Genomic DNA, 11,446 nt, shown 5'->3' on the forward strand with positions numbered 1-11,446 from the left:
TTAGTTGACCGACATGCGACCACGTGCAAATGCATATTATCGCAAAGATCCTGCTACATTTGCAACCATCAACAATGAAAATAAACACTGGTTCATTTGCTAATGAGATCTATTTTAGTACGAATACTGAGTTTGTTATCCTTATTACAGTAAGTTGTTGAAATCAAAATCCAATATACAAACTCCCCAGTGCACCTCTCTGTGCAATACTGGGTATTAGGCGATAATAAAAGAATTATAATTCAGACCAACGAGTGACTTTAAATCCTCTCCGACTTAAAATAGAGTTTAAAACAATATAAACCAACACATGGCATATTGGGATGTTATTTTTAATATATGATTGTCGAAGGACGGCGCAAAAACAGCATGTGGTGTTCTTATATGCATACAAGGAATGTCTATAATCAAAAGTTCTATAGGTCTATGAACAGCAGGTCTTTTTTTACCATATAGAGCTATGGAAGTTTGGTGGAAGGGGTGGGGGTTTTGACTCATATTAAAAGCATATTTAATCAGTCAAAAATAATCAATCTTTCATGCTTATTTTACCTTTTACACGAAGTACTTGTGTACAGTTACGGAACAAGTAATTTACTTAATAGTTAAAAATTAACAGCCCATTAAATTTATAAATAGATACATTTAAAAACAGGTAACAGGCACTTGACAACAGGTAGTAGTGCTTCCTTCAAGAACTTCCTGAAGCAGAAAAACATTCTTTGACAAGTCTGTCATCAAAAACAACTTTTATATTTTATACTAAATTTTAATAATTGCGTGTCAGCAATACACCCAATCTTGATGTTCGTTTGGTCTGCATTGTAAAGGGCATTCTTTAATAGTTGACTTCCCAACACAGTGATGAGATGGGCAGCCGATAAAAGTCATTTCATCTCGTTTTGTAGGAAAAGGTTTACTACCATAAAAACGCTCGCAAGTGTATGCATCATGCTGAATCGAATCATTCTTAAGATCGCGCCAAAATATACTGTTTAACAAGGGCTGGTCACTTCTGTTGATATTTCTGTATGATTTGGCTCTTTCAAATAGCTCTTCAACCAAGTAATGTCCTTTCGTTTTATCACCAGCATGTTGAAAACACCACATTCCTGCTAGCATGCCAATTGAATGCTGTGGATGATCTCTCATCACGTGCAGTCGTTTTTTAGTTTTCATCCAATCACGAACTGCATGCTCTTCACGCCTCGTTAAATCAGAATCCAAATCACGAAAACAGACATACTCCACCTCTGGATCGATAATAGGTAAAGTTCTCCAAAATTTACCTAACACGTTTTTTACGTCAACATCGACGTTCGGTATTTTTAAATATGCCGCGTTTCGAAATTCAATTTGTTTATTATGCTGATGTTCTTGCAAAATATCATCGGCCATTTCTTCGTCATGATAAATTCGAATAAGCCAATCTTTGTACAACTCGCTTTTACTTGCTTGTTCAGATAATATTCGAATGCAATCGCGGTATTTTTCACCGCTTCCAGAGTTTAGTCTTGTACCATTTCCAAACAGTGAATAAGACAGGATATTTTTTTGGACTTGGTTTTTAAACTGTGAATTTATTATCACCTTAACACTTTCTCTCTTGTCATCTTTACCCAACTGTGTTGATTGTAGAGTTTCTATCCAGATATGGACACCTTGGAAGGTGTAAATTACCATCAGCGTTAACACATTTACGAGTGTTATGGAGGCGTAAAAAAAGAATGTCGTTCTATATTTCCCCATGATGTTGACAAACTATAGTTGACTGAGAAATCTAGCGTGCCTTTTAATCTATCCGAAATAAATATTAAGCCAATTATATAAACATTTACCGTTGTGGTAATTTTACACTTATAAGTTAACTATCTCTTCCTTGGTTGGAAACATACAGGTAAATCAATCAGCACTATATTTAAATAACAGTGTCACCTGCAATTCCTGTGTATAATTACTGATATAATAAAATCAAACTTTTTAACTGCATCAACTCAAACACCGTACTGAATTTGAATATAAATAAAAAAATTATCTCAGGATTAATTTGAACCTAAATTAACCTAAAAAGGCCTTAAACATCAGCTTTCCATATAATTATTATACTCAGAGGGTATGCCTTTTGCGTTCCATATTCTTCTCTTTTTTTTCATAGTGTTAAATTTTTTCCAAAAAGAAATGTTGACGACACATAAGTTAAAAATTAAAAAAAAAATTAATTGTCTGATGCGTGGTAATTTAACGTGACGAGGACAAAAAAATGCTACTAAGAACAAAAAAATCTCGCTGTATAATTTACAGTTCGTTACATGTAAGGGATTTGTGTGATTGTTCACCAATCCTCTAGATCGTCGGTTTAAAATTGTTAGGTTATATATTGCTATCCAAAAAATATTTTTATGCCACCAAGACATAAATTCCAAGATAAACCAATAGACAAGTTATGAAAAACGTGAAGTAGAACGTGTCACGCATTTCTGTTTTTTACATTTTTAGACCATAGTTAATAATAATAGTTGCATTAAATTTTCACTTTAATCCTACTTAGAAGGTTTACAAAATTTGAGTGGCTGAAACTAATTGGTCGAAATTAAGTTAAGTCTTTGCGCAGGGTTATTTTAAGTTCTGTCCATTCCTAGGATATAAATTCGTTGTCATGGTTGTCATGGTTAATTAAACACTGAAATCCACCTTCTCCAATGCAATAAGTTAACGAGCCTTTCCGTCAGCAATTAACGTACGTAGAAGAATAACTAGGGTTTGCGTGAAATTAGAATTAATAGGTAAGTGAGAACATTACTCAATGCCTAAAAGAGGACATATGGAAGATGTTTGTAGGTTAGTTCTTGCTGCTCTTTTTCGAAGTCATGAAATTCTAAATAAGTTACTTGGTGGCCGATCGTTACCAAACGAAACGAATGTTGCGCCAAATTAACGACATAGTTACTACTCCACAAGTTTCGACCAGATGCTTATCTTATACGGATATTAGCCTTATTTAATTGATCATGTTTTGAATGTCATTATACTTTTTACTTCGTGTACAAAATTTCGTACACGAAGTAAACATCATGTAACAAAGAAAATAATTTCACGTAAGTTCAGGCCCGCCACGACATTCTGCACTTTAAAATTGGAGGAGCTAAAATGTTGGCTACTTCATGATACAACAATATTTTGTCTTTTTGTAAGGTAGCTTTCATGACAAGATTTAAATTCCCAGTATACTTGCGATGCCTGCTCTTCTTCCCTTACTAATGTCTGATCAAACAATTTGAAAGAACACAAACAGTTAGCTCCCGGTAACTCGAACATCGGATAACTCAAACTTTCATTATCCCGAACCATTTTCTTGGGTCCCTTGAAAATTCGTTAATACTTTCTTATAAAAAGCTCCAGTGAACTCAAATCTCGGATAACTCGAACATTCGTTAACTCGACCTATTTTTCGTCTCCCCGGAGGACGATTTGTTCGGTTAACTCGACCTTTTTTCCTCGAAAAAAAGGAATTCAAAAACTAGATAAATGTCAAATTTTCCTTTCCTTTACTTTTACTTAATTCCTGATATAATAATAATTTTTGAAAATCACTGACACCGAATTAACCGTGGCGGCTCAATAGTTTGGTACGATTTTTTCAAGGTTATAAAATCGCCAATATAATATCGCTGAAAACTGACAGTCAGTCAGTTTTCAGTGATATTATATGTCGTCTTACTTCTATGAAACAAGATCTTCGTATATAAAGTGACAACTTAGCTAGCTAAACTCCTGATGTAATACAGATATATAAGTTTGTCTGTCATGTCAAGAAAAGTTTTATATACATGGGTCTTGCATGCCTTTTTTACCGACAAGACTTCCCGGTGACTGTTGCCCCATTTTAAATTAAATTCGATTTCACAACGAGTTCTTCGTTAAACCCGAACTTGCGTTAAGTCGAACTATTTTTCTCGGCCCCTTGGAGGTTCGAGTTACCGGGAGTTAGCTGTATATTGCTAACCATACACCCTTTAAAATTTACAAACGAATTTATTCCCCGTGTTCGCCGTAAAAATGACCTTCTCTTCGTCTTCTCATCGCCGGTCAAAAGCTTAAATGTTTTATAAAATTTTAGTACTTAATGAAGTAACGTGTCCTCGTTGCGGCGATGAGGGAAAGAGACGCACTTATTGGAAACTAGGTTTTCAAACTCATATAAAAAATTTGGAAGTACTGTAACCCTGGCTTATTCTAGTGAGCATGTTGAAAATATCGTGCAGTTCTATACAATTATATCCAGCCTTAAAAAGGCGACGAACCGTTTGTTTTCCACTTTAGTGACTACACGAAAGTTGAGCTAATTACGGTTAGGATCCATTAGGACAAAAACAACAACTTAAATCATCGCAAATATCATATTGGGCATCTAAATATAACTGAAAATGACAGAAAGGTTCCCTACATATTTGGATATCCATGATTTATCCGATATAAATAATTACCTTGCTTTTAAGTTAAACTTTCTAATAAAATAAACTTTAAACCTTTTAAACTGGCTAGCTGTGTCCTTCGAAATTTTGCATAGAAACATATATATGTTTATTGCACATAGAGCCAGTCTAAACAACAACAATGACTTTAAAATCTTTTTAGAGGTATTATTTACCTTCTTTAGGCTAGTAACATAGCATTTTTTGAGAAATACAGCTCCTCGTGTTGTCTGTATTTCAAAAAACCCATCAATGTACTGACAGCTCTTTAACAATAGCCGTGTCCCATCCGGCAATGCGCAAGACGTCTTGCTACGGAGACACGAAATGCGATATTTTAAGGACATTTAAACCCTTGAATTTTATTCACGGGTTCTACAGACTTTCTCTTTAATAATAGCCGTATTTTGTCTGTCTGTCCACATGAAAAACGTCGTGTTACGGAAACACGAAATGCGATGTAAAGGACTCGCGACCCCGTGGATTTTTCCACGGGTAACCGACTAGTCTTTTTAATAACAGCCGCATTTTGTCTGTGTGTCTCCGCGAAAGCCGCGTCCCGTAACGGAAACACGAAATTTTTAAAATGCGCACCAATACCAAATGCGATATATTTTTGTCCACTTTGTTGCAACGGGTTAATTTAAAGGACGGGCGACCCCGTGGATTTTTCCACGGGCTAACGACTAGTCTCTTTAATAATAATGTATGTTGTCTGTCTGTCTGTCCGCGAAAACCGCGTCCCGGTTCGGAAACACGAAATGCGATATATAAAGGACGGGCGAACCCGTGGATTTTTCCACGGGTTAACGAGTAGTTTCTATAATAATAATGTATGTTGTCTCTCTGTCTGTCCGCAAGAAAAGTGTTTTGCAACAAGCACACGGAATAGCGCGTAATTTAAAGACGGACGACACTGTGGATATATTTAACAGACCGTATGATATTTTATCGCCAAAAAGAATGCTGAAGGAAAATTTTTCTTTTTTTGGAGAAAAAAATTAAAAAGTAGCAAATTCCTGATAACAAATTAATTATCCATAAACAGGTTAGGTTGTCTACACGTCTGCATGGTTCTAGAGCGTGTATAAGTTCTTGCGCCTGACGTTTTGAGTAATACGTTTATTACACGCCATTCTTAGAAATTGCGGGGATTGAGCGTATTGCATCGTTTCGTAACCCCTTTAAGTTTGAAAAATTCTCTGATTTTTTCCCGTTAAGTCACCATATAGTAGTTTAGCGGTAGGCTTTTGCGAAATACATGTCCGTATTTGTGGGTGGATCGTTAAACCTTTTAGTACAGGTCAGAAAATACAAAGCATGAAATCCCTTGCATCTTTGAATTTGAAAGAGAATTTATTTCTAACCAGAAAATTAAGCAAACTCTTTCAGAAAAAACGTAAAAGTGGGAAAACTGACTACAAGAGCCTCACATCCAGCATTTTCGTCCTAACGACGGAAATATCTTCGAGTATATAGGTTGCAGAAAAGTTAATAAAATGCATTTCTTGGGTTTTGTTAACTAAAAACAAAACCTATTTGGTTGTAACAATCAACCTTGCAGTTTAACAACGTAATTGGCGACTTCACACTAACCCTAACCAACCTATCTAATGTTTTCACTGAGACTGAGATAAAGCAAAGGATTAATTTACTTAAAATTGATACACGTTTTTTTTTATATAAGAAACATGTTTGTAAGAATCCTACATGTAGAATCTTCAAAAATTAAGTTCAAATTTACTACACTACATTTTACTACATTCTATGTCTATTTCTGAAATAAGAAACTAATTCTTACAAAATAATTGAAGAAGATGTTACAATCATCACTAGGAAGAGACTTTGAAAAAAAAATGCTTTATATTTTTATTTAAAACCAACTAGTCCAAAGATTAAAGAAACTTTTAGAACTAGCTATTTATTTGATATAAGAAACCCTTATTTTACTAGAAAAATTAAGAAACTAAATAAGAAACTTTTGGAACCAAAAACATAGAATTTCAGCCTACAAAGAAGAAACTTTTAGAACTAGGCCTTTCGCTAGGTTCCTTATAAAAAAAACGTGTATTCTAACAAAAAAAGATTTATCATGTCTAGGAAAATGGCTAAATTCAGGACGTCGCAAACTATGTTTACAAGAAATTTGTTGGGGATAAATCTTTTTAGGACGGTAAAAATGTATCATACCAAATTTTAAGTCAAATTTTTAAATTTTGTTAAAGTTTAGTCTCTAATTTAAACGAAATGTGTGGTTGCAAAAAGTCACTGACACGAATTCGCCAAGTGTAATGGAAATTGCCCTGTCGTGTATTTGCTATTGCATGCATAAATACCTTGTTTGTCCATAGTAGTACGAAGTTTATCTTGCGACCGGATAGACAGACAGAATACGCTTATTAATATAGAGACTAGTCATCAACTCGTAAAAGAATCCACAAGTCTGCCCGCCCATTATAGCGCATTTCGTGTTTCCCTAACAGACAGAAAAACAGACAGACGGACGACGGTTAATATTATAAAGACTAGATGGTAGGCCGTGGCAAAATCCACGAGGTTGCCCGCCCTTTATATATCGCAAGTTTCGTGTTTCCGTAGCACAAAGTTTATGTCGTGCACAAAGAGACAGACGGAATACGGTTATTATTAAAGAGACTAGTCGTTAACCCGTTCACCCAAAAATCCACGAGAATTCGCCGTCGCTACTCAGAGCTTTCACGAGAATTCGCCGTCGCTACTCAGAGCTTTCACGAGAATTCGCCGTCGCTACTCAGAGCTTTCACCTTTGAACAGAGATTCCCTCATTGCAACAAAGTCGATAAAAATATAACGCATTTTTTTTGTGTACGTAGTTTTGTCTTAAGACAGACAGAATTGATTGTATAACCACTAGTATTGTATGAATAAAAATATGGGAAATAGTTAAATAATAAGTTACTTAAAAGAAAGGAGCAGGACTTGCCTTACTTTATGCCTAATATTATTCAGCAATACACCCAATTTTGATGTTCGTTTGGTCTACATTCTAAGGGACATTCTTTTATGGTTACCTTCCCAACACAGTCATGGGATGGACAACCAACAAAAGTCATTTCATCTCGTTTCGTAGGAAAAGGTTTACTATTATTGAAATATTTGCAAGTGTATGCATCATGCTGAATGGAATCATTTTCCAGATCACGCCAAAATATACTGTTTATTAAAGGCTGATCACTTCTGTCGGCGTTTCTGTATGACTTTACGCGCTCGAATAACTCTTCAATCAAGTAATGTCCTTTGTTTTTATCCCCAGCGTGTTGGTAACACCACATTCCTGCCAGCATCCCAATCAAATGTTGTGAATGATCTCTCATCACGTGCAGTTTTTTGTCAGTTTTCATCCAATCACGAACTGCATACTCTTCACGCCTCGTTAAATCAGAATCCAAATCACGAAAACAGACATACTCCACCTCCGGATCGATAATAGCTAAAGTTCTCCAAAATTTACCTAACACGCCTTTCAAGTCAATGTCAACGTTCGGTATTTTTATATGTGCCACATTTCGAAATTCGATTTGTTTATTATGCTGATGTTCTTGCAAAATATCATCGGCCATTTCTTCGTCATGATAAATTCGAATAAGCCAATCTTTGTACAACTCGCTTTCACTTGCTTGTTCAGATAATATGCGAATGCAATCGCGGTATTTTTCACCATTGCCCGAGTTTAATCTGGTACCGTTGCCGAACAAAGCGTAGGACAAAATATTTTTTTTCACTTTGTTTGGAATCTTTAAGTTTACTGCTTCGCTTTCAAAGTTCTTTCCTAACTGCACGGATGGCAAAACTTCCGTCGAACTATACAAAATTTGAATTCTATAAATTACTAGCAATAAACACGCATTTACAAGTGTTACAGAAACAAAAAGAAATGTTCTACTTCTTTCCTTGATCGCCGACTTTAGTTGACTTAAAACGTATCGCAGTTTCATTCTTGTTTTTCCTTATATAGCACAAGTTGTTAAAGCTCAAACATGCAGTAATTCTTCATACATCGTGGTGATTACTACTTACTTTGTTGAAGACACAAATATAATTAGTTAAATACTCTTATTGACAGATTGTCGGAAGATAACGTAATAGTAGTATAAATAATGAACAACAAGAGACATAAACACAGAATAATATACATTTGATTAGTACGAAGCTGTTGCGCAAGTATAAAGATAATTGAAGAAATGTTGTCAATGCTAATCTTACGTGTTTCCATACAGTAAAGATGGTAGTCCGTTTACGCATGAGCAAATTATCCGGATTTAAGGGTCATCACCCTACCTAACATAGGAGTTTATACTCCGTTTACACATGAGCATATTTATCCGGATTTAAGGGTCATCACCCTACCAAACATAGGAATTTATACTCCGTTTACACACGAGAAAATTTAACCGGATTTATGAGTCATCAACTTACAAAACATAGGAATTTAAACGGATTGCGCTTACAATAGATTTCACATAAATAAGCGTAAACGATCAAAAATAAGAACAGAAAAATTTCCTAAATAAGTTTTTTCCTGATTCATTCGAATTGGTAATAATGGCATATTCTTTATTTTAAGTTGGTTACAATGGGTAGCCTAGACTAATAAAAACCAACTACCTAGTCACCAGGCAATCCATCTTTATGCTTGCTTGTCTTTCACAGGTTCTTACCTGTGAAAGAGGTTGTAATAAATGTTTATTTACAATTTTATTTTAATTTATAAACAAATTAAACAACTACAATGGATAATTCCTTGTGACACAAATTGCTTTTTAAATTCTTCGACCGTTTGGCATAATTATACATTTTGCGGCAATTTATTCCATAACTAACAACCTCTATATAAACAGAGATTGTACCAAAATAGGTCGATTTGGCAGGAGGGAGAGCTAACGTTCGTCCCGTTCTAAGTTCATAGTTTAAGGGTTTCGAGTCAAGATTAAAGTATGACCACATGAACTTAGGCTTCAGGTGCCTTATTGACTTAAAAATTTCAATCGCCAGTCTTCGTAAATGTAGCTGGTGGGTAGATATTTCGTTAAATGTGGTAAGTAAATCACCATATGATAAGTCAATGTTGTAAACTACTTTTAGTGTCCTGCGATGAGCTTTTCTCAATTTTTTTGTAAGGTGTTTTTCTACAAAACATCCAGATTATCGGAGCATAACTGAATTGACTTTTGATGAATATTTTCTTAATCTACGGAGAGCATGGAGGTTACAGTTAGCCGTAGAGCATATATTTTGAATATTGTCATTAAATAGTAATTTGTTGCCAATAGTAATTCCTAACAACACCACACTATTAGTCTCTTTGATGGAAATTTGATCTATCTGTAATGTTATCGGCTGCCTCACTTTTTTGCTTAAAATCATAAATTGAAATTTTTCAGGATTTGCCTTAAGAAACCAATCACTCAAAGAAGCACCGAATTTTTGCTCTCTGTTTGCGAGAGGATAAATAATCAAGTTGAAGGCTACTTTTACTTAGACCATAAGCTTCAAGTTTAGTTATGATTAAGGCATGGGGTAAGCAGTCGTAAGCCTTAGACAAATCCATTAGTTTTGTCCCCACAAAGCCTCCATTATCTAATTCACGTTGCCAAGCTTGTAATAAAATCCCTACAGATCCCTACAGATCTTTTAATGTCTACTGATAACAACGCAGCTGAATAACTCTGGTATAATACGAAGTTGTTACTTTAAAAATCTGTACGTTTTTGTATTTTAAACTTTTTGTATGATAAAAACTCTAGATATAGGGCCTGTCTTATGATGCACCTTCTGAAAACCGACCAAAACCTTTTTTTTTTATCTCAAAGCCTTCTAAATGATAAACCACGCATCGATTTTGCACTCTCAAATTTAAAAACGGAAATAGGCTTGTTCGGATTACATTATATTTATAACAACGTCTCCAAAAGCTGTCATGCACGTCGAAATTATTTGCACAGAAGACAACCTGGTTCGCACGATCAAATTTTGCTGCTTAATCAGATTTTTTTTAGCATCCAATATTATTGATTATTGCATTATCACAAATGATAATATCATGAAAGTTAATTACGTCACGCATAATTAGATGTTAATTAGACGTTTTTAACCAATCTTGTCTAAAGTCGGGGGTTGTGTTTCGCAAAACGGCATTCGACGCGACGAGAAACCAAGAAAATTAACTCATGAAATAATCTCCTCCACCCATGGCAAAGTGGTGTACAGACCAGGGTATGTGCAGAAAGAATAAATCATATAAATTTGAAGATTTAAGTTAGCTAAAAAGCTTTTTCCTCGTCTACTGTATTCAAATTTCTTTTTACATCCATTTAATGCAAGTTTATTTTTGAATAAAAAAAATATGAATTGTATTTTATTTTTATTGGAGTAATGACCAGTATCTGGAAATTTTTAAATTAAAATACAGCACAGTTTGTCGTAAAAAATTTGTTTCGTTAAAAATGCAGTAAAAGAACTTGAGTCCTGTATATTCTGTCTCTCCTCTATTTTATCTACCAAATATGTTTGAAACGTCTTAGGAATCTTTATAGAAATGTCTTTCAACAATTGTTGTGCATGCTACACTCTTTAGCTATCAGGTCAAGTTTTTTAGATATTATACAAACAACAGGATATACACTTACATAGACTTCGCTTTAGATATTTGTCTCATTAAAGGATTTTTTCTATTTGATTGCATTTTCCAGCACAGCGCACACGAATCTCGCAAGTTTTATTGCTAGCTCGTGCGAGATGTCTCCGGGTCTATATTTTTTAAAGAATAATCTCTCGCTATTTGAAATAACAAATATCTTGCAAGTATAAATTTTCGCGATTTTTAGAAATAGAAAAGTTTTTTCGTGAAACTAAACTATCACGATTCTACCCAAACACGTCGCAAAAAATGACCATGTAATTAGCCAGGAGAACCAGCATAATTTTTCTCATCACCA

The sequence above is a fragment of the Hydractinia symbiolongicarpus genome, chromosome 12 (genome assembly GCF_029227915.1).
Source record: "Hydractinia symbiolongicarpus strain clone_291-10 chromosome 12, HSymV2.1, whole genome shotgun sequence".
Classification (NCBI taxonomy): Eukaryota; Metazoa; Cnidaria; class Hydrozoa; order Anthoathecata; family Hydractiniidae; genus Hydractinia; species Hydractinia symbiolongicarpus.